The sequence below is a fragment of the Odocoileus virginianus genome, chromosome 3 (assembly GCF_023699985.2).
Source record: "Odocoileus virginianus isolate 20LAN1187 ecotype Illinois chromosome 3, Ovbor_1.2, whole genome shotgun sequence".
Taxonomy (NCBI): domain Eukaryota; kingdom Metazoa; phylum Chordata; class Mammalia; order Artiodactyla; family Cervidae; genus Odocoileus; species Odocoileus virginianus.
In genome coordinates, this window is record NC_069676.1 from 83,474,596 (window position 1) to 83,499,044 (window position 24,449).

Below are 24,449 nucleotides of genomic sequence, written 5' to 3' on the forward strand. Positions count from 1 at the left end.
AGGATAATGATGAACAGGAAACATGATCCAGACCTGAGGGCTCAGCATCAAGAATTCTCTGGTCACCATCCCAGTTGCCAAACTCTGAGAAGAGACATTAGAAAATCACATTCACTCTATTCTCAAAATACTAACTCCAAAGGTTTTGTGATCAAGGAACTCTCACTTCCTGTTGACAATTTGAGGAGGCTGCAAGGGTTTGGCAGCATAAAATGAGTTCTGCATGTAGCCAAATTACAACCATTATCATTCTTTGGGAGGGTAGAAATATGTTTCAGATGCTTCCCCATTAAGATAGATTTTAAATTACACAGAGTCCTTCAGTAATAGTTTTATTTATGAAAAAAAAAGTTTTGTATTCATTACATTTATAAAATAGAGAGTTTCTATCTAAATAAACCAAGACAAAGAGTAAGAAGCAGCAGAAACATACGGACTCGTCACAGTAACTCTTAGTTTGAAGCAAAGGATAAACCAAGAGATACTAATCAGACACCATGCTTTGAAAAAATCTGTTTCCAAATCAGTGGTAGATCAGCAGCAAACCATTTGGAATACAAAGGGTAAGCTGGTTTCCACTTGGGATTTTCCTTTTCATTTTAACCAAGCCCAGCCAAGTAGGCTGTAGTAGTTAGCCACCATGTTTAAGTCAGTGTTGCTTAGATATTCATCCCTGTTTCTCAAAGAAACTAAAGAGCAGCTCATAACTGAAGCAACCATGATTCTTCTATTATCAAGCTGTGGCCTTGTCCCTTCATTGTCCATATGTCCCTCCTGACTGTACCGCATCCTATAAGAATTTTCCCACAGACTGGTTTAGGAAAGCTGGGATGCAGACTCTCCAACTGTGTCTCCACGGACCATGTACACTCTCTATAGTAACAACAGGTTCCAAATATTTGTTATAATCTGTCTCAAGAAAGAGTGGTATCCTTAGGGACACAAATCTGTATTCTACTCATTGTTGGCTCTCCAGTGCCTTGCCTAGTTCCTGGTTAGCAGTGGATAGATGTTTGTTGTGATTAGAGTCACCAGATACTCACTTTTGAACCAGATAGTCTAGTTAATGAACTCTCTTTTTAGAAAATGTATTTTCAGCAAATAAATACAGTCTGAGTTAATTGTATTACAGTTACATTTTGAGATTCTCTTTCCAATGACTGCTCTGACTTTTGACCTTCTGTATTAACTCACTTCTGTATTAACTCAATTTGTCAGCAAATTTGGAAAACTCAGCAGTGGCCACAGGATTGGAAAAAGTTTTCATTCCAATCCCAAAGAAGGCCAGTGCCAAAGAATATTCAAACTACTGTACAACTGCATTCATTTCACATGCTATCAAGGTAATGCTCAAAATCCTTCAAGCTAGATTTTAGCAGTATTTGAACCAAGAGCTTCCAAGATATACAAGCTGGGTTTCAAAGAGATAGAGGAACCAGAGATCAAGTTGCCAACATTTTTTGGTTCATGGAGAAAGCAAGGGAGTTCCAAAAAAAAAAAATCTACTTTTGCTTCATTGACTGTGCTAAAGCCTTTGACTGTGTGGATTACAGCAAACTGTGGAAAATTCTTAAACAGACCCATCTGACCTCCTTACCTGCCTCCTGAGAAACCTGTATGTGAGTCAAGAAGCAACAGTTAGATACAGACATGGAACAATGGACTGGTTCCAAATTGCGAAAGGAGTGAGTCAAGGCTGTATATTGTCACCCTGCTTATTTAACATCTATGCTGAGTACATCATGTGAAACACTGGGGTGGATGACTCACAAGCTGGAATCAAGAGGGCTGGGAGAAATATCAACAACCTCAGATATGCGGATGATACCATTCTAATGGTAGGAAGCAAAGAGGAACTAAAGAGGGTTAAAGAGGAGAGTGGAAAAGCTGGCTTGAAACTCAAAATTCAAAAAACTAAGATCGTGGCATCTGGTTCCATCACTTCATGACAAATAGGGAAAAAGTGGAAGCAGTGACATTTTATTTTCTTGAGCTCCAGTATCACTGTGGATGGTGACTGCAACCATGAAATTTAAGGATACTTGCTCCTTGGAAGGAAAGCTATGACAAACATAGACAGTGTATAAAGAAGCAGAGACATCGCTTTGCCAGCAAAGGTCTGTATAGTTAAAGCTATATAGTTTTTCCAGTAGTCCTATATGGATGTGAGAGTTTGTCAAAAAGAGGGTTGAGTGCCAAAGAATTGATGCCTTCAAACTGTGGTATTGGAGAAGACCCTTGAGAGTCCTTTGGATAGCAAGATCAAACCAGTCAATCTAAAGGAAATCAACTCTGAATATTCACTGGAAGCATTGATGCTAATGTTGAAGCTCTAAGACTCTGGCCACCTGATGAAAAGAGGTGACTCATTAGAAAAGATCCCTATGCTGGGAAAGATTGAGGACAGGAGGAGAAGGGGGTGGCAAAGGATGAGATGGTTAGATAGCATCACTGACTCAGTGGACGTGAGTTTGAGCAAACTCCAGGAGATAGCAGAGGACAGAGGAGCCTGGCAGGCTGCAGTCCACAGGGTCACAAAGAGTCAGACATGATCTGGCTACTGAACAATAACAACAAAATTAACTCACTCACTGACTGTTAGAGTGGGAGGCATGCTGGTATCAGTGACGCTGCCCCTGTGGGTACCTTGCAGTAAGAGAAATTGCAGATTCTAAACGTGTGTGAGCTCATGACCATAGGAGTGGCACATACACCATATAAATGCAGATTAATATGTTTAAAATAAGCTTTGAGAAAAATGATTTACTGCTCACCTTTCCTATAATCTCAAAGTAGACTGTGATTTATCCTGAAATTTATTCAGGAAAAATATAACCATATTTCTAATTAAAAGTTACATGGCCTTATAGAAGAAATCAATTTTTAAAAAAAAATATGTAGTCAGTATCAGTGAGGTCCCCAATGTAGATACAGGAGCCCACAAATATCTGTAAAGTAACTTCCTTTCAGAGTTTTCCCTGTGGCACTTTAAATGTTTCAAGTTGAGAAACTGTGAGAATGTTTCTTCTTTTAATGATTATATTAAAATCTTGTAGCTGTCCTCATGGAACAAAAAAACTTTCCTTTAAATATAGTTTTCAAGAAGTCAATGCCTAAGTAAGATGTTCATTTTCTTGATAGAATAACATTTTTTGCTAAGTTATAAATCCATTGAAGTAACATGCTATTTAAAATATTCAAATTTATTGAATTAAAAAATACAATAAAATTTTTTATTGTACTGCCAACTACAGTATGTAGCTCTGTCCATGGAATTCTCTAGGCAAGAATAGTGGAGTGAATTGCCAGTCCCTTCTCCAGGGGATCTTCCCAACCCAGGGATAGAATCTGGGTCTCCCACATTGCAGGCAGATTCTTTACTGTCTGAGCCACCAGGGAAACCCTCTCAAATTAATAATAACCACAGTTATCATGTTCCCTATGTTTTCTGAGTATTTCTAATTTCTAATATATATATATTGTTTATAAATTTATATTTTATAATCCTCATGATTCCCCTATGAGATAAATATCTCTATTTCAGGATTGGAAAAGTGAGCCTCAGACTTCTAAGTGGCTTGAACATCTAAGAGGTAGTAAATAGCTAAATTGAGATTTAAATCTGGAATTTTGCAAGTTCAGATCCCTCAACCTTACCTATTAAATTGTAGAGTCAAGTGAAATATGTGAACTCTGGACAGTGGAATCTGAATTTGGCTCAGTAAGAACTGAATATACAGCATGTGTGTATTTAAAAAAGTACACTTCTCTGTTCAAAGATAAATTTTTGAAAAATAAAACCAACTTAATAGAATCTACATTTACTTTTATATTTAGAGTGAAATGCAGATTATAATTGATGAACTAAAACTGTGCTGATTTCTTATGTGTTCAGTAAATTTTTATCAACTATGTTTTATAGTGTTGTTGAAACCATGTGGCAGCCATACATCTGAACTGTAATATGAAAACCTTTCATGACAAAATAAAAAGCAAGAGAATCCAAAACACATGCTGGAGTGGAAATAAGGTCGTTTAGGAGAATGGTCAAAACACAAAGAATTGACCTCCAAGTAAAGAATGTTTGAAGAAAAAAAAAACCTGATCAATAATGCAAGTAATAGATGAAAACAATTAAAATATATTACTCTTATGATATTTAGTATAAATGAATTAAATATTAAAATTATGCATCCTCTATAATAGTTTTTAAAACATTGTTACACTGGTTTATATATTTTAATTTTTTAAATTATTAGTTACTCAGTGTGGATTTTCATTTCAGCTTCAATCCAGTCTGGAACAGTGCAGGATATTCTAGATGGAAGAAAACTCTCCTTAGCAACATATTTGATAAAAATTGTGTATTGAAAGTAGCATTGGAATAGTTGCCAAACCAGACATTGAACCTATTTTGTAACTAGAGGATGGACTCTGAGACCAGGCAAATCCATCATTGCTGGCCTGAGAAAAAAGCTATATGCAGTACACAGAGAGACTGAGTGTCAGCCACGTTCTTTCTGTATCTTTATCACTTCCTATTTCATAATAAGAAACAAAAATGGCTTGCTGGAGAGGAGCATCTAGACTCAGTGTGTTTCCTTCACTCTGAACATTTCTGTTGTGAGTTTGATACCCAGAGAGACTTGACGGTATTTTCTTTAAAACTGAAGAGACCTGTCAAATATACGCAATGAAAGCTTAAAGAAATACACAGGCCTTATTAAGTCACAGGTTTCTTAGATGTAAAAACTTCTGCTCTTTTTTTATTGTTTGTTTTAGAGACTTCATCCCGAATGGGAAGAAATTGAGCTGAAATGCGTTTACATAGCATGAGACTCTATTTAAGGAGAGGGGAGAGGCAAACATGAAACTGAAATTTTCATAACAAAGAAAAAGATAAAAGAAAATAGTTACCCTTTGTTTAGTCTCTGTTAGAGAACAAATACTCATAATTAAACTGTAACTGGAATCAAAATGTAGTTTGGGATAAACAACCTAAATGGCCTCCAAGATAAATTACAGTACTCGTTTCTCTATTGTCGGTTTGTTCCCTCCAGCTTCACCAGGAAGCAGGACTGTGGGGATTCTGTACTTGTGTGTCACCACCAAGCAGGTTCTCTCCGGCCAGCAAGCTTAGCAACTTGTTTGAGTCTGGCCACTTGCTTACCATCTGGAACTGCTTCATATTCTCTCTTCATAGAGAGGGGGCAGAGGCCAGGGAGGGAGGGAGGGAAGGAAAGAAGGGAGGAAGCGCGAAGGAATGAGAAAGAAGAAAAAGAAAAGGATGGGTAATGTCACTGGGTCGCCTTTTTATTTCTAGAACTTTCTGTGTGCTTATTCAACCCTGGCATCCATGCCGTCTGGAGGCACCCTACTGGCCCACAATTTGTCTGACCTGCGTTTTGACTATAGACCTACTCCCTAGAAATACGTACGTTCCAGACCCCATGTCATTAACTCTAGATTGCCAAGAGAAAAATGTGGTTTTGTTTTGAGCATTTAATTTTCAATCTTTTGCAGGTCTTAACCTATTTTCCTCAATTTGCTGTAATTTTTATGAAACTCCATTGGATTTATGAGGAAAACTGACTAAGTGGATTTTTTTCTAAAGATGAAATGGCTCACCTGGTATGTGCTTAGGCTCTTGCTTGGTCACAGGTAGTGGATGGAGTGGTGGATGAAGTGGAAGGGGATGAGGGGCATAGCGTGTTGTTATTCTTAGGCTAAGCTCCATCCTAACCAGGACACATCTTTCACCAAAATGTCTGTCCACAGTAGTCATTTCTTATAACAGAGCCAAAGAGGAAAGTGGTAGAAAGGGCTTGTTCGGTTAAAACCTCATCTGTTTAAAATTTGTGAGAAAATGTATCAGTTCATGAATTTATGAAATTCAGAAGTGTTCATAGTCATTTAACATTTTGACTTGTAACTAGCATTGGATAATACAGAAAAAAAATCTTCTAGAGGATACTGTGCTTATAGCCCAAAGAAATCTCCAGGTATTAGGTTTGAAAATAATTGACCTTAACTCTTCTGGGGAACTTTATGATTGTTTCACAGAAAAGGAGAAGACATTTTCCTTCCCTTGCTTCCTTGGGGGGGTGTGGGGGGTGGTCAGTAAGTAAGGCACACGTGCCAAATAAGCCACGAGAACTTACTTTCATTTGTATGCATGGTAGTAGCCTTCTCTTGAGAGAATAATCACCAGCTGCGTTTTGCAGCATGTGAGAATGTGTGGGTGGAATAACCACTTCCCCACTGATCTTCTGCCTAGTCTTGGTATCACTGTACCCCACCTGGCTCCCCAGAAACACAGGTGCTACCCGTGAGGCACGCCACTTGTTAAGGGATGGTCAACCCCAGCTGGGCCATAGTCTAGTACTTGGTCCATCCTCGGAACGTGAGAGGGGATTAAAAAGTAAGGAGAAAAAAAAAACAACAAAAAACCTTATGCCTATGAAATAGTCTCTCTAATCTTCAGAGAGGTTAAAGAACTTTCCCAGATACAACTGGTTTGAACCTATGACCTCTGACTCCAAGGTCTATCATAATTTTCCTGCATTTGGTTCCATGTCTTCCTAAAGAAAACAATTACTATTCTTTTGAAGAAATCTCTTAAACTGTTTTCCACCAGAGCCCCTGCTCAAAGGTTATTAACTCGTTACAAAGGAAGTATTTTATGATAAACTGTTTGGAGATCTGCGTGTTAAAAATCACCTTCTCCCCACTAGGACTTCTTGGAATCTTAATATTTTGATATGCACTGTGTATCTTTTAGAGAGAGGTCAGAATTTCTGTGCTTCTAAAATTTATGTCCTCACATGGTACATCTGTTAATATCTGCTTGAATTGGTGTTGCACGGAGCAATAGGGGCAAAATGCTTTGAAATATCTAGGAAGTCCATCTTAAGAGAAAAGCTCATATACTTGGTTAATAATTATAAATAATGTTAGAATAATCCATTATGGGATGAAAAATAAAGAATTAAGAAGCCAAGCCCTGCCTTGTGCAGAGGGCTTCTGGGCAACAGTTGGAGGGACCAGGTCATGAGGCAGCTGACTGCAGAATCCAGGGCTAGTGCTGGCTCACTGGTAGGCAGAGGCAGGGTCTAGAAGACTCCAGGGGCTACTGCCTACCCAGTGGGTGAGGCCAGATCCAGGATTTAGCGTCAGGATGGGCAGAACTGGGTCCTGGAGTCTGATTATAGAACCCATGGTCCCCGAGCTGATGTTGGATCATTGGTGATGCTTGGGTTGGGGCAGGGAGCTCCTGAGTTGTGTATAACAGTTGAGTATAGGACTGGGCATTCTTGGAGCTTGTATTAGCCTGCTGATCAGCAGAGCCGGGGCCCTACTGGTTCAGGGCATGGTCTGACCTGCCAGTGGGCAAGCTAAGTCTACAGGCTGCAGGGTTGTGGTTTTCTTGCCTCGGTTGGCTGCTCCCTGGAGGGCAGAGCTAGGACCCAGGGCATTCTTGAACTGCGGCGTGCCCACTTGTGGATGGAGTGGGCAAGGCAGTGTCTAGAATTAGCTGTGGACTCAGGGGGGCTTAAAGCAGCCTGTCAATGGATGGGGCTGCCCGGTTAGTTTCTTGGCCTAAGGTTTCTCAGCACTGGTGCCTAAAGGCTGCTGGACCAAGTCAGGGCTAGGTCCTGGGGCTAATAAGCCAGAAGGAGGATCCTACACCAGTGCCCATCGGCTTCAATGTCCATGCGGTAGAAGGAGCTTCTAAAAATGGCTGCTGTCAGTGTCTAAGTCCCCAGGGTGAACAGCAGTTGCCGCCTGCCTCTCTGTGAGGCTCTCAGGACCTGCAGTCAGGTCTGACCCAGGCTGCTATCAAATTACTCCTGCCCTGGGTCCTAGAGTGTGTGAGATTGTGTCTGCCTCCTTTAGGAGGAGAGTCTCTGTTTCCCATAGCCTTCTGGGACTCCCGAAAGGAAGTCCTGCTGGCCTTCAAAGCCAAATGATGTGGGGGCTTGTTTTTCTGATGCTGGCGAGCCCATTGTGGGACTCAGAACTTAGTCCTTTGGGAGAACCTCTGCAATGTAATTATTCTCCAGTTTGTGGGTTGCCCACCCAGGGTATGGGACTAGACTACATCACGACTCTGCCACTTCTTCCCATTCATTGGAGTTCCTTCTTTATGTCTGTAATTGTGGAAGATCTTTTCTGACAGAGCCTGTTCTTTTTATCGCTCATTGTTCTACCAACAGTCGTGTGATTTTGGTGTGCCCGTGAGAGGAGGTGGGTTCGGGGTCTTTCCACTCTGCGTCTTCTGCCTGTGCACCATTCTCAAGAAGGTGTCAGAAGACACTCCACCAGACTGAAATAATAAGCTGAGAAAGAGGAAATAAGAAATGCTAAGTGAAATGTCAGAGAGAAAGATAAATACTGTATGACTGCACTTATACGTGGAATCTAAAAAATAATAAACCAGTGACTATAGCAAAAAAGAAGCACTCACAGATGTATAGAATAACCTAGTGGTTGACAGTAAGGGGAGAAAAGTGGGAAGGAATAAGAGAGGAATAGGGTGTTAAGAGGTACACACTAACACGAATAAAGTAAACTACAAGGATATATTCTACAGTGCAGCAAATATAGCCAATATTTTGTAGTAACTATTAATGGAATATAACCTTCAAAAATAGTGAACCACTATGTTGTACACCTATAACCTGGATAATATTGTACATCAACTATTCAGTAAAAATATATTAAATATTTAAAAATCAGATACACAAAATTTTTTAAATATCATTTACCTATGTAATATAAGCTTATTAATTGATTTTGAGCTAATCTATTTGCTATTTGGATGTAACATCTTTAGATTATTTTCTTCACAGATTTTTAATTGGCAAAATGTTCTCATGGCAACAAAACCCATTACAATCTCAAACAAAGAGTACATGTTTAAGGACTAAAGAATGCTTTGTGTGACTACGACTCACTGAAAACTGTTAGCTTATTATTAAAATAGAATTTTCAGTGCCTCTGATGGGCCATGCAGAAAAGAATTTAGTGTGGTCTTTCAGGGCCCCACTGCCTAAAAGGAGAAATGGGATTTTTAACAAAAAATGTAACAAACTTTTTTTTTTCTTTTTGAGAAAGTGTCCATGTTTACACTCAAACTAGCCCCATCAGCAGCCTGTGTCACGTAGCAAATTAAGCGACAACACTATTAGTCTAGTCTACTGAGAGTTAAATAGAATTCAAATATGTCATACATTTTTTGAATTTGAGGGCAGAAGTTTTCCCCATTTCCAGTGTTCTTGGTCATTGACTCTCTTTGTATAAATTTGGGTCATCCAGTTAGTTTGGTTTACAGCCCTTTTGGTAAATAGCCCCTAAAGGGTACATGCCTGTAGGATCTGGGTGTGGATGAGATCCAGTGTGTTGCTTGGTAGGTAGCTCTGGATTTTGTAGCTGGCTCATATCCCTGGCAATCTTTACTTCTGAACATCGAGTTCCAATTCTGCTTTCGTACATCTTACTCTTCCCTCATCTCCCTCCTGAATAGGATCTTTCGGACCACCTTATTTGGTATCACACCTCTGATCCTTCTAGTGTCTGTGGGTGCATAATCTGTACCAAGACTCAGCTTACAGACACAAATTAATACATAAGTAACTGGGGGAGTACCGAGAAGAAAACTTTACCTCTGTCTAACAGGACAAAAAAATGTCAAGAGATTTCTTAAGGAGCACAGAAGAAAGAATAAAGAGAATTCTACAAGGAGACATTGAGGGTGGAGATTGAAAAGAGGAAGGATCTTAGAGACTGAAGGAATCCCTTATGCAAAGACACAGTGAGAGAAGTGAAAAGAAAACATTTACATGACAAGAGCATAGGTTATTAAGGTCAGAGATGTGGTCATTCAACCATGCCAACTAGTGTACAGGTATTTCTGTTGGTTAAGAATCCGCCTGCGATGCAGGAGACCTGGGGTCAATTACTGCTTGGGAAGATTCCCTAGAGAAGGGAGAGGCTACTCACTCCAGTATTCCTGGGCTTCACTGATGGCTCAGACAGTGAAGAATTCACCTGCAATGTGGGAGACCTGGGTTCAATCCTGGGGATGGGAAGATCCCCTGGGGGAGGACATGGCAACCCACTCCAATTGCCTGGAGAATCCCATGGACAGAGGAGCCTAGCGGGCTACAGTCCACAGGGTCACAAAGAGTTGGACATGACTGAGCGCTAAGCACAAACTTAAGGACATTAAATATAAAAATATTTTATATAAAATAACAAATCAGATATAGATCTTAATAATTTTCCTCTGGCAATGACTTAGAAGGTACAAATTTGAGGTCAATATGCTCCTATTTGAGAAATGATGTGAGCCTGAACTTCGTAGTTGAACAAAAATTTTACTGTAAACAAAATGAGAACACTGGAAAACATATTTTCTTTTCTGCTTTGTTCACAACTGTATCTTGAGCACCTGAAGGAATGCCTAACACATAAATTTAATGAACATAAATAGGAGGATACTCATTATTTAGTTATCTATCCACACATACATCCATCTATCAAGCACTGAATATTTCCATTGTACTTAATCATAATCATATCCTCAGTTCAGTTCAGTCGCTCAGTTGTGTCCGACTCTTTGCAACCCTATGGACTGCAGCACGTCAGGCCTCCCTGTCCATCACCAACTCCTGGAGCTTACTCAAACTCATGTCCATTGAGTTGGTGATGCCATCCAACCATCCCACCTCTGTCGTCCCCTTCTCCTCCTGCCCTCAATCTTTCCCAGCATCTGCGTCTTTTCAAATGAGTCAGCTCTTCACATCAGGTGGCCAAAGTATTGGAATTTCAGCTTCAACATCAGTCCTTCCAATGAATATTCAGGACTGACTTCCTTTAGGATGGACTGGTTGGATCTCCTTGCAGCCAAGGGACTCTCAAGAGTCTTCTCCAACACCACAGTTCAAAAGCATCAGTTTTTCGGTGCTCAGCTTTCTTTATAGTCCAACTCTCACATCCATATATGGACATCCAATACATCCATACATCCAATCATATCCTAGGTTCTGAAAGAATGTATAAAAGTGGAATATAAGAGGGCCACAGAGTTCCCAGGTGGTGCTAGTGGTAAAGAACCCACCTGCCAGTGCAGGTGATGTAAGAGATGTGGGTTTGATCCCTGGACTAGGAAGATCCCCTGGAGGAGGGCATGGCAACCCAGACTCCAGTATTCTTGCTTGGAGAATCCCATGGACAGAGGAGCCTGGTGGGCTACACTTCATGGGGTCACAAAGAGTCAGACATGAGTGAAATGACTTAGCATGCATTCTTATGGACTGAAATTAGGTAGAGAAAAAGATCACTGAAAGAGACTATAAAAAAGTAGAGAGAGAAGATGAAACTAACAATGTGTCACAACTCAGTCTGAGAACTAAATGTAAAATTCTATGGATGATAAAGTAATTGTCAGTATTTTGGTGTTCAGATGAGATTATGATACGAATTGGCCAATGTCCATTGGATTTTTCCCTTTTTAAATTGAAGTATAAGTTACAAATAATGAAAAGTATAAACTATTATAGTTAAATGAGATTTACCAAATACAACTCTGTGACTCACACACATAAAAATAAGGAATGTGTCCATCTTCTCAAAGTTCCTGCATGTCCTTCTCAATTCAGTTCCTCCCACAAAGAGGTAACTACTGCTCAGATTTTTTTCTCTGTTGATTTCTTTTGCTATTTCCTATTTCCTGTCCTACATACGAATGTAAGTCTGCTTGACACTGTGCCACAAGTCAATGATTTTCTCTATGTGCTTCAATTTACTTTTTATTAACTGATCTTAATGAAGTGTCCAGTCAAGCTGCACTTGGGATGTTTCCTATATTATTTTTCAGTTTTAAAATTTCCATTTGTTTGTCTTTTCATAGTTTATATTTCTCTGCTGAGGAATAGATTTCCATCTTTTCACACATTACCTTTGTATTTCAATTCACAGATATATTTATAATAACTGTTTTAAAGTCACTGTGTGCTAATTCTAACATCTGTATCACATCTGGGTTTGTTTCTGTTCACTCTAATTTTCCTGGTTTTAGTTTTATTTTAAAAGTCTTCTTTGTATAGCCAATACATTTTGATTGAATGTGGGACATTGTGAATATGACATTGCTTGCGTGCATGCATATGTGCTTAGTCGTGTCCAACAGGCTCCTCTGTTCATGGGATTTTCCTTGCAGGAATACTGGAGTGGGTTGCCATTTCCTCCTCCAGGGATCCTTCCCACCTCAGGGACTGAAACGGCATCTTTTGCATTGGCAGGCTGACTACCACTGAGCCACCTGGGAATACTATATTACTTAAAGTTTAGATTATGCTGTCGTTAAAACATGTTGAGATTTGTTCTAGTGGGCTGTTAATCTTCTGGTAGCTCAGCTTGAGACTCAGCTTCAGGCTCTGTTAAATGGTTCTAGAGTAGCTCTGATTTGAGGGCTAGACCTGTCCTACTCTTCAGGCATGGCTTTTGTGATTTTAACTGAATGACTGGGTTTTTCAGAGACATGTCTCCACTTTGGCTGGTTGGAACTCCTGTGTATTCCAGTACTGAGTACACTCTGCATTCTCCATTCATCTCATAGTCCCCTCAGTAACTATAGTTTTCCAGACCTCATAGCGTTTTACTCTGTATGCACAGTTTATTATTTGGCCAAATATGGGAGGGATCTTTATGCAGATGCCTGGGGATCCTTGTCAGTGCTGCCTGCCCGCTGTGTTCTGATGTGCTCTCTCCCAAAATCTGGCTACCTCAGCAGCCTGGAATCTGCTTTCTCTCCCCCCTGCCAGGAGAGAACCATGTTCTCTGTTTGGACTCTAGTTCTCTGTGCTGCAGTTTGAAATGCGTCCTAGTAGAATGATGAGGTTAATTTGTGTGTTTCCCTTTCCTCAAGGATCAAAACCTCTGTATTGTCTGTTGTACGGAGTCTGAGAGCGGTTAATTTTTTAATTTTTTTTCCCCTAAATTCACAATTGTTTATGGTGAGAGAATTATTCCAATACCCAGTAATGTATTATAGCCAGGAAGAGAAGGCCTGTTCATTGCATCTTGCAGTTGGAATGTTTTGGAGACCAGATGACTTTCAGGATTATGGAAACATCAGTTGTTCATTTTATAAATGACAACACTTCGCCCTCCTCCAAGCCTCTATGGTCTGAGGACCTTATGGAGAGTCATAGCTCAGTCTTATGGAACATGGTACCTATTTTTTAGCACTGTTTTTACAAAGTTATATAGTTCTTTACACCCATGTCACCACATATTTTTCTAAGTCACAGTGTTTGCATAATCAGATACTTTCTGGATTACCTTGAGCAAGGATGGGAAAAAGCAAGTAAATATGTTGATGGATGGTTTTAGTCAGTGCTAAAACTGAAGTTTAAGTCCCTCTCTAGACCAAAAAACCATTGATTCCATTGTTTCCCACTTGCAATAAGTTAGAGGGTTTTTGTATGGACAATCTGTATTCTCCAGTTGTATTGGAGTCACACACACATAGCTTAAGTTATGCATAACAGTGCACACTGCCAAATGACTGCACAGCTGGGGAGTTCACTGGGGGTAGCAGCTGGGTGAGGAGCCTCAAAAGATGGGTGGGTGTTGAAGGAGTTCCGTCTTGCTTTTGTACCCAGAAGGCTCACTATTAGCATCCCACAAACACAAAGAAGAGATTAGAGTTCATTGTTCATTTTCCCCTCGTGGGGAAGCCATGTATGTTTATGCCCTAAAGATTGCACATTTTAAAGAAAAAGCCACTTTCACTGTCAAATTAACCAAATTGACTATCTTCCCAGTTTGAATTCACTGGATAACTGCTAATCCCCACTTTACATTATGCTCTAAAGACTCAGCCAAAAGATTCTGAAGGCCTGCATTTCCAGGTTTTCTCATCTGTAATACAAACACCAGTTAAAGACATAATATCATTTTATGCTACTCTCAAAGGGCATCTTGCAAAGCTGGCTAGCATTACTGCAACATTTTAATTACTGGTGCTTACCACAATTTGCAATAATTACAGTTCATTTAGTGAGCTGGCTCTTAATTGCAGACACTGCTAAAGTAACAATTGAATAAAAAATAAAATGCACTTTTATATATATATATATATGTTATATATATAATAAGATTGAGAAAGATGCTAGCTTATAAAGAAATAAAGGAAACTATATTCTTCTAGACCAGTTTCTAAGGCAGAGACATTAAAATCAGTTTTCTAAACCTCGGGCCCCAAATTAATCATCAGGATAAGTTCTATCATTTATGGAATTTTCTTTCTTTAGTGTAATTTCTAATTCTATTCTTCTTTGTATTAAACTATGCTCAATGGGTGAATTCTAGTACTAATATAAGTATACATTCAACTAACTCCTATTCATTATCAGGTGACAAATCTCAAAGACAGAAATAACTCCTATATAAAAAGGTTTTTATCTAAAGCAAAAAGCAGTTCTGGCAAACTCAGAAAAAACTCGTTTTATTCATTCTTCATTGAATACCAAATAATCATGAAGTTTTGCCATATATACATGTAGGTCATATGGGGAATTGGAACATTTGGTGGGTGAGGAAGTGAAGGAAATGCTAAAATAAGTTAAACCAAAGTGAAAAGAATGATTAGTGAGAGGATTTGCTCTCTTGATAAGAAAGTGCATTAGGTTCTAATTTTTCTAATAGTCATACTTTCTGGATGTCCTGGAGCAACTGCCTCAAGATCTCTGTGCTTCAGGGTTCCTAAAGACAAAAGAGAAGAGTGGATTCAGTTCTGGTCTAGGGATATATCTTCATTTTGATGACCCCAAGGTTTTACTCTACTTGAGAGCACTTTGAATAGATGAGAGGCACAGGGATACCTTTCCTGCAGGTAACTACATTACTGTTCTGAGTATGGCCAGTTCCATCAGTTTTCCTCAGTAGGTTGGTCTCAAAGGTGGGAGGACAAGGAAGGACTTCAGGAATATAGGTAACATGGAGAACAATTCCATCAGCAACTAAGTGTAAGTATTAACTTCTAAGTTATTATGGAATTCTGTTATTCCACAGAATTCTGTTATTCCACAAAACCATGGCATCAACATGCAGAGTGAATTGGAGAAAGGAAGCAGTCAAGAAGCCAAAGGAATTAGAAAACAGTTTTTCCCTCTGCTCTTAGGAAGCTTCTTCTGAAATTAAAAGAAAACTTAAGCCCTGGGCTAATTTCATGGGTGTTCTCCAGTGACAAAATATTCTCAACTCATATCTAGTTAACATCAAAAGTTACTGTATATTGATCCTCATGGTTGTGTTGTTTGTTTGTTTTTTCATTCTGGATGTTAAATAAAAAAAAAAATTGTGGTCAACTTAACCAAGAAAATGTGAAAAGAAACACTTTGATCTATTGGGCACTTTTATACATTTCTTTGATGATTGATTGATTGTATACATTTTGAAGATTGATTGATGATTGATTGTATACACTTCTTTGATGAGCTGGGTTTGGAGGTGGTAGCTCTCTTTCAATAAATTTGTCTCTTTCCTTACAGGTATTATAATTACATTATAGATTTTTAGTAAGTTACTTGTCTTTAATTTCTAGTATTCTTGAAGAGAACATTTTAAGTCAAAGCAACAAAACAAACCAAACAAAATACCCTTCCCCCCATAAAAAGCTGTCTTCTGAGTAGATGGTTTTGATTGGAGTAGGTAGTAATTTGGAAAGTGATGCATCTCTCAATATAATTTAATTCCGTTTAAAACAACATTGTGATCTTTATAAGAAAAAAAAATCATGTGATGGCCCTCAGAAAGTAAAGAGTGTTCTGGTTATAGTTCAGATGTCTAAGCATGTCATGGAGCAGTAAAAGTGAGGCAGACTGGCCCAGTGATAAAGTATGAGGCTGTGAAACTGTAATGATCATTTAATGCTGTGTGATCATGGGTAAGTTATGTAACTGAAGATCAGTATTTGTTAACACTAGCTATTAATATTTACCTCATTATTGTATTTTCATTGGTGAGGATTAAGTGGATTAACTGAAATAGAATTGAATGAATATTTGTATAAAACACTTAAAACAATGTTGTTCATCGTAAATGTGGAATAAGTGTTAGCTATTATCATTATTGTTACTCTTATGTAGAAGACAGTAAACTACACTGTAAGTTAGGAGACTTGAGTCTAATGCAGCTTTTTAGCTTACTTCTTCCACAAACCATTTAACATCCTTGAGCTTTGGATACACTGGTTATGAAACTAAGGGGCTGGATAATATTATGTAGGTTCTTTCATGTTCTAAAGTTTTTGATACATGCAAGTTTGAGTTTTTACAGTGTTGGCTTTGAGCAAAAATTAAAATATATGTGGTATGCTTCTAGAATCTCCATCTTCTATTAATATTTACTTTTTGTAGTTTCCTGCTCTCAGAAGTATACTCTGTGCCATCAGGAGAATATTTGTGTAAGTAGTATCTAAACATGATTTGAAAGCATTTGGGGTGTATTACAGATTGGTTTTGCTTCTAAGGATTCCCTGGCAATGGCAATAAAGTGTCAGTGTTAAATTCCACCTTAAATATCAACTTTCAATATATTCAATGTAATACTGTGGTAATAAATGACTTGCTAATATCAGTAGCTTGTAACAATGATTTATTTCTTATTCAGGTTGACGTGACAGCTGCTGCTATTTATGGTAAGCTGAAATTAGTGAGAGTTGGCTGCATCTCTGCTAGTCATGTCTTCTCATTCTAGCATTCAGGATGAAGGAACTGCCCTTATATGAAGCATTATGTTTTCTAGGCAAAGATAAGAGCGAAAGAGCGGGCAGGCAAACATGTAAGTGAGAGCACATGATATCTGTCTTTCTCTGACTCTACTTAGTATGATACTCTCTAGGTCCATCCATGTTGCTGCAGATGTCATTATTTTATTCCTTTTCATGGCTGAGTAATATTTCAGTGTGTGTATGTGTGTGTGTATACAGACAAACCATGTATATGTATATGTATAGAAACACACACACACACACATATACAGTACACATACCACTTTTCTTAAACCAATAGTCTTTGATGGGCACTTGGATTGTTTCCATGTCTTGGCTATTGCAGATTGTGCTGCTATGAACATTGGGATGCATGTATTTTTTGGAATTATTTTAGAGTTTCATTTCTTCCAGATTCATGGCTGGGAGTGGGATTGCTGGGTCATATGATAGCTCTATTTTTAGTATTTAAAGGAATATCCATATTTTCCATAGCGACTGCATCATTTTACATCCCCACCAGAAATGTATCAAGGTCCCTGTCTTTTCACACCCTTAATAGCATTTATTATTTGAACACATTTTGATGATAGCCATTCTGATCCGTGTGAGGAGATAATACATTGTGGCTTTGATTTTCATTTCTCTAATAATTAATGATGCCAAGCATCTTTTCATGTGCCTTTTAGCCATATATATGTCTTCTTTCAAGAGATTTTCTATTTAGATGTTGATGATTTTTTGATTGAGTTTCATGTTTTGGGCTTATTTTTTATATTGACTTCTATGAGCTTCTATATTTTGGTAATTAACTCCTTATTGGTTGCATTGTTTGCAAATATTTTCTCCCAGTTCATAGGCTGCCTTTTCTTCTTGTTTATAGTTTCCTTGGCTGTGCAAAAGCTCATAAGATTGATTTGGTCCTATTTGTTATATTTTCTTTTATTTCTTTTGCCTTGGGAGACTGATTTAAAAAAAATTGATGTATTTATGTCTGCAAATGTTTTGCTTATGTTCTCTTCTAGGAGTTTGATGGTATCATGTCTAATATTTAAGTCTTTAAATCATTTTGAGTTAATTTTTACATGTGGTGTGAGGGAGTGTTCCAATTTCACTGATTTACATGTAGCTGTTTAGCTTTTCTAGCTCCACTTGTTGAAGAGAGTCTTTTCTTCACTGTGTATTCTTGCTTCCTTTGCAGTAGATTAATGGGCCGTAGATGTGTGGATTTATTTTTGGATTCTCTGTTCCACTGATCCATATGTAGGTTTTTGGGCCAATACCATGCTGTTTTGATTACTGTGGCTTCCTAGTATTGTCCAAAGGCTGGAAAGGCTATAACTCCACCTTTGATCTTTTTCCTCAGGATTGCCTTGACAATTCTGTGTCTTTGTCGGTCCCATATACATTTTATGATTATTTGTTCTTGTTCTGTAAAAATGTCATGAGTATTTTGATAGACAGCACATTAAGTCTGTCAATTGCTTTGAGTAGTATGGCTATTCAATTCTTCCAGGCCAAGAGCACAGGATATTTTTCATTCTTTGTGTCATCCTTCAATTTCTTTTACCAGTGTTTCATAGTTTTAACCTTCTTGGCCCAGTTTACATGCTTTCCAGGTGGCTCAGTGGGTAAGGAATCCACCTGCAATGCAGGAGATGCAGGAGACAGAGGTTAGATCCCTGGGTTGCAAAGATCCACTCAGGAGGGCATGGCAGTCCACTCCAGTACTCTTGCCTGGAGAATCCCATGGAGAGAGGAACCTGGCGGGCTACAGTCCATAGGGTTACGGAGAGTCGGGCATGACCAAAGCGGCTCATCATGCATGCACATGCTCAGTGATCAGTCATGTCCGACCCTTTTGCAATCCTATGGACTGTGGCCCACCAGTTTCTTCCATCCATGAAATTTTCCTGGCAAAAATACTGGAATGGGTTGCCATTTCCTCTTCCAGGGGATCTTCCTGACCCAGGGATTGAACCCACATATCTTGCATTTCCTGCATTGGCAGGCGGATTCTTTACCACTGCACCTCCTGGGAAGTTCCTAGATATTATATATATACATACAAATACATATGTGTGTGTGTGTGTGTGTGTGTGTGTGTATATGTATATGTATGTATGTGTGTATATATATAATTGTTTTATTACTTTCTCTTTCCAATATTTCACTGATAGTATACAAAATGCAACATATTTTCTTTTTATTAATCTTGCATCCTGCTACCTTGCTGAATTCATTTATTACTTCTAATGATTTGTGTGAAACTTTTAGGGTTTTCTATTTAGATTATCATGTCATCTGCAACAGTGATAGTTTTACCTCTTCCTTTCCAATTTGGATACCTTTTCTTATCTGATTTCTGTGGCTAGGACCTCCAACAGCATGTTGAATAGAAGTGGTAAGAGTGAGTGCTCTAGTCTTGCTCCTGAGTTTAGGGGGAAGATTTTCAACTTTTCACTGTTGAATATTATATTGGCTGTGGGTTTGCCAAAATTGGCTTTTATTATGCTGAAATATGTTCCCTCTATAGCCACTTTGGTGAGTTATTTATCATAAGAGGATGTTGAATTTTATCAAATGCTTTTCCTGAGTCTATTGAGATGAGCGTGTGTTTTTTTGTCTTTCCTTTTGTTATTGTGGTGTATCACACTGATTGATTTGCATATATTAAAACCATCCTTGCCACCCTGGAATGAATCTAACTTGATCATGGTATATGAGCCTTTTATGTATTTTTGGATTTGGTTTGCTAATATTTTTTTGAAAATTTTTACATCTATATCCATCAAAGATATTGCCATGTAACTTACTTTTTTGTAGTGTCTTCTTCTGCTATTAGTGTCAGAGTGATGGTGGCTTCCATAGAAAGAATTTGGGAGAGTTCCTTCCTCTTCAACCTTTTGGAATAGTTTGAGAAGAATAGGTTTAAGTTCTCCTTTGTGGGTTTGGCAGAATTTTGTAGTGAAGCTGTCTGGTGCTGAACTTTTGTTTGTAAGGAGTTCTTATTGTTTCATTTTGTTTTTTAAATTACAAATTGATTCCATTTGACTTCCAGTGATCAGTCAACTCAAATTCTCTCTTTCTTCTTGACTCAATTCTTTTGTCAGGCTGTATGTTTCTAGAAACTCGTCTCTTTCTTCTAGATTGTCCAGTTTGTTGGCATATAACTATCCATAGTTTTCTCTTGTGATTTTTTTGTATTTCTTGTGATATTAGTTGTTATATTCCCCTTTAGTTTCTTATTTTATTTGGGTCCTCTCTTTTTTCTTCTTGGTGAGCCTGGCTAGAGATGTGTCAATTTCATGATCTTCTTTATGAACTCAGAGTTTAATAGACATGTGAGGTCTGTTTCATTATTGTACTTTCAGGGGATTTCTCTTGTTCTTTAGTTGCAAGTAGTTCCTCTGCTTTTTCATTTTATTTCCTTGGTCTCTCTGAATTTAGGAGAAACATTTATCTATCGTGGTCTTTAAAAAATGTTTATCTTATTGAAGTGTACTTGATTTACAATGTTGTTAATTTCTTCTGTGCAGCAAAATGATTGTTACACACACACATATATGCGTTTTTTCATATTCATTCCCATTATGGTTTGTCGCAGGATATTGACTATAGTTCCCTGTGCTATATACAGTAGGACCTTGTTGTTTAGCCATCCTACATATAATAGTTTGCATCTGCTAAGCTGAACCTCCTCATCCATCCCTTCCCCCACTCCATCCCCCCTTGCCAATCACAAGTCTATTCTCTAGATGGATTTGTTTGTTTCACTCGTATCATATTTTAGTTCCCATATAAGTGATATCATATGGTATTAATATTTTTCTCCAACTTACTTCACTTAGTATGATAATCTCTAGGTCCACCTAGGGCACCTACTGTGCTCTTGAAGAGGTTTTTTTATGTGGGAGTATCCCTGTGTAGACTCTGTGAGTCCAGTATTTCTGATGTGAGGGCTGTTTTCAGTATGATTGCCCATCAGGTCTATCCTCAGAGTGTGCTGCCCGTCATCCCCCTTGATAGGGGGTGTGATTGGTGTTACAGTGTCAGGGACTGCACTGGATGTTGGGCAAGGTCTCTTCAAGGTCTACTTCCCTTAGTGTTTGGAGTAGAAGCCCTGATGGTTGGGTTCAGTAAGGCTCTATTGCCCTCGAGGGCATGCCCTGTCCCAAAGGAGGTGACTGCTGAAACAAATGAGGCCTGTGTGGTCAACCGACGTGTCACCTATGCCAGCTTCCACAGTTCTGTCCAATAACAGCCCAAGGACATGTGCCTTTCTTTGATGTGTTCATCCCAGACCTGGTGCAAGGCTGCAGTGTGGAATGTGCTGGGGGTAGAGTCGCTGCTGTAGCCTGGGACCTGGGTGGTCACCTGTTGGAGGCCTCTCCCAGGTCTTGATCACCACATTCCAGCTCCAAGCTGTGGTTTGGGGTGGGTGGGGTGTTCCTGGAGGGAAATGCACCACGGTGTCCTCCTCCCCAGGAGTGTCCACCTAACACGTGCATCACCCAGGTGCCATCTGATCTGCACACTGATAAAGTCCACTGGGGCCCGACCCACCCCTGCTGGGTGCATGCTGATAGCGAGCTCTGCGTTGTGGTCAGGACTACACCCCAGGCCTTTAGGGCTGTTTCTGCACAGTTAGACCTAGTTCCATCCCAGGGTTCATCCTCTGAGATTTAGTGCCACACCACTACAGCCATTCCTGCTGAGCATTTTGGTCGGGTAAGTGCAGGGATGTGGCAGCCATCAGCACCAACCTCACTCCACCCTGATTGCTAGTAGGCCAGCACGTGCACACTCCTTGAAAGCGAGTCCAGACCCCTCCAGCGCCTGTCTGTCCAGGGGGCCTCTCAGCATGCAAGGGGGGCTCCCCAAGCAAGAGTCCACTGTGTGGCCTTCCTCTCCTTCACAGATCCCTCCCCAAGTAACTCGTCCTGTCCTACCTGGTAGCATGTAGATTTTTCTTGCAGCTTTGGTTGTATGAGAGCATTTCCTCTGGTTTCCAGGTGGTTTTCTGTGAGAATTGTTCACATGTAGTTGTATTTTTATTTGTTGGGGTAGGTGACTTCCAGGTCCTCCTACTTCACTGTCTCCATCCTCCTGTCTAGTTCTAATCTTTAAACATACGGATTAGAAGGAAAATCTTTGTCACTTTCAACTAGAAGTTTTCTTAAGTCTTTTGTTCACATATAGTCTGATTTTGCAGGCTTAGTTAATAAATCCTGCGCATATGTTGAATTTGCTAATTTTTTTCCCCAAAAAAGTAAATAAACTAATTTGTAATATGATAGGTCAGGAAACTATCTTTAGTGATATGGCAAAATATGACTCAACTATCTAGTCCTCATAAAAAAGGAAGATAAACTGAATAATTAAATGCCAAAATAGAATAAAAAAATCAGAGAGGTAAAATATGAATACTTTGCAACAATTTGATGAAGAAATAGACCTAACAGAGTTTTGAAGAAATAGCTTATCAATCTGTCAAAATAATAATTTTTCTTAAATACTATAAACATGAATGCCTGCTGAGTTAAGAACACTAAGCTAAACTTACATAAAATAATGAATATATTTGGATCTACCCAAGTAAAACGGTTGTCCTGTTGACAATGGAGAATCTTCTGTACATTGGATTCCACATTGCTGCATGACTGGTTTGCCTCTGCTAACACACAAAATAAGTGTTAAACCTTGTGGTGCCTAGTAAATTGCCTTTCTTAAAGTACCTGTTCTATAAATATTTGTTGTATCAAATGACTGAGTTGGAACCAGGTATGATTTATATTCTTATAAATGTCTTATACTAAAAGATCTTACCTTAAAAGGAAGAGAAAACTATCACAGCTTAAATAGAAATCCAATATGGCACAACTTTTTGCACAAATTACTGTTGTTATATTTTATTATTTTTAACATGATTATAAAGTTTATTTTTTATTTTTGATAAGACATGGTAAGCAGAGTTTATACTCTATACTCTCTCTGTCACCGAATGCAGCTATAAAATTTGGGCAGAATACATTGAGCAGGTATTCAGGACTATGAGGAGTTAGTAGAAGACCAGTTGAAGAAAAGCCAGAATATGATGTACAACCAAACTAATGGTAAATTTACCTTTTTATTCCCCTCCAATAATCCAAGATTTGGACTCAGCTCATCATGAAATCTGTAAGTAGGCATAAGCACAAAGATCTCAAAAAACTCTTTAAGTTCAGGCTTGAGGGGTAGGAAAGGTATATCCTATTAGCAGTAGTAACACAGTGTGGAGCCTACAACCGTTTCACTCTTTAGGAGGATAACTTTCCTTTTCTGTCATAGAATCTGTGGTCCCATGGAGGTTGGGCAAGTCTGTTTATTTTCCCTCTCTCTGTTCTCCTTTTCCTTACCCCTGGATGAGAATGCAGTAAGTTAAAGTGTATATCAGAAAAGATATCTAAATCCCCAGTATTTTGGACAGAAAGTACTGGGGATATCAATAGAGAGGGAGAAATTTGGAGAAATGACCCATCAAGTTGTTCATAAGCTCTTGGGCTCACTCCTGAGTTTTGTATATATGGACCTGACCCCAAACATTATAACAAAACATCTGAGAACTGAAATAAGACATCAACTACTACCAATCTCAGACTAGCTACTGAGTGTAGCAAACACAGGACAGATATAAATAGCATTTCAAAGGCTTTGAAAATGGAACTGACACTGAAACCACAACCCTCAAAAGGCTAGTCAAGAACTTGTGGCCTGAATCCAGCTGAGTTGATTGTCTGCTAAACAAAATATCAACATTCTCCAGCATATTAAAAAGCAAAGACATTACTTTGCTGACAAAGGTCCGTCTAGTCAAAGCTATGGTTTTTCCAGTGGTCATGTATGGATATGAGAGCTGGGCCTACAAAGAAAGCTGAGCACCAAAGAATTGATGCTTTTGAAATGTGGTTTCGGAGAAGACTCTTGAGAGTCCCTTGGGGTGCAAGGAGATCAAACCAGTCAATCCTAAAGGAAATCAGTCCTGAATATTCATTGCAAGTACTGATGCTAAAGCTGAAATTCCAATACTTCAGCCACCTGATGTGAAGAACTGACTCCTTGGAAAAGACCCTGATGCTGGGAAAGACTGAAGGCAGGAAGAGAAGGGGACGGCAGAGGATGAGATGGTTGGATGATATCACCGACTCAATGGGGTTGAATCTGAGCAAGCTCTGGGAGTTGGTGAAGGACAGGGAGGCCTGGCGTGCTGCAGTCCACGGGGTCGCAAAGAGTCGAACACGACTGAGCAACTGAACTGAGCTGAACAAGACTTTAACCAAGACATAGGCTATCATGATATTTAAAATGTTTAGACCACAATGGAGAATTTCTTAGCATAGGAAGAATCATATGTCATGGAGAAGAATATCAGCAGGTACCAACACCCAAATGGCATAGAAGTCACAATTATCTGACCGGGACTTTAAAGCATCTATCATAGAAATGATGCAAGAAGGGAAAACACTCTTGAAATGAATATAAAGATATAAATTGTCAGCAAAGCCATAGAAAAATAAGAATCAAACCGAAATTTTAAAAATTAAAATATTGAGAATAATAAAACTCACTGGGTGGATTCAATAGCAGAACAGGGATGACAAAGGAAAGGATCATTAAATATGAAGATAGA

At 38.9% G+C, this 24,449-nt stretch overlaps 1 long non-coding RNA gene across 7 annotated transcripts in view; it reads right to left on the reverse strand.

Annotated features, from left to right (window-relative positions):
- Window positions 1-24,449, reverse strand: part of LOC110130695 (uncharacterized) — an 871,740-nt gene that overhangs the window by 59,704 nt on the left and 787,587 nt on the right. Inside the window, exons 6-9 of one of the 7 annotated variants that reach the window (XR_011486991.1) lie at window positions 22,907-22,958; window positions 22,375-22,457; window positions 21,733-21,904; window positions 14,500-14,772 (exon numbers count right to left, since the gene is read on the reverse strand). The exons of 4 other annotated variants lie outside the window; for them this stretch is intronic. This is a non-coding gene — a long non-coding RNA (uncharacterized lncRNA). Of the gene's footprint in view, window positions 1-14,499; window positions 14,773-21,732; window positions 21,905-22,346; window positions 22,458-22,906; window positions 22,959-24,449 lie in introns of those variants that run through there. 2 more of the 7 variants (XR_011486990.1, XR_011486992.1) reach the window with 2 other exon arrangements.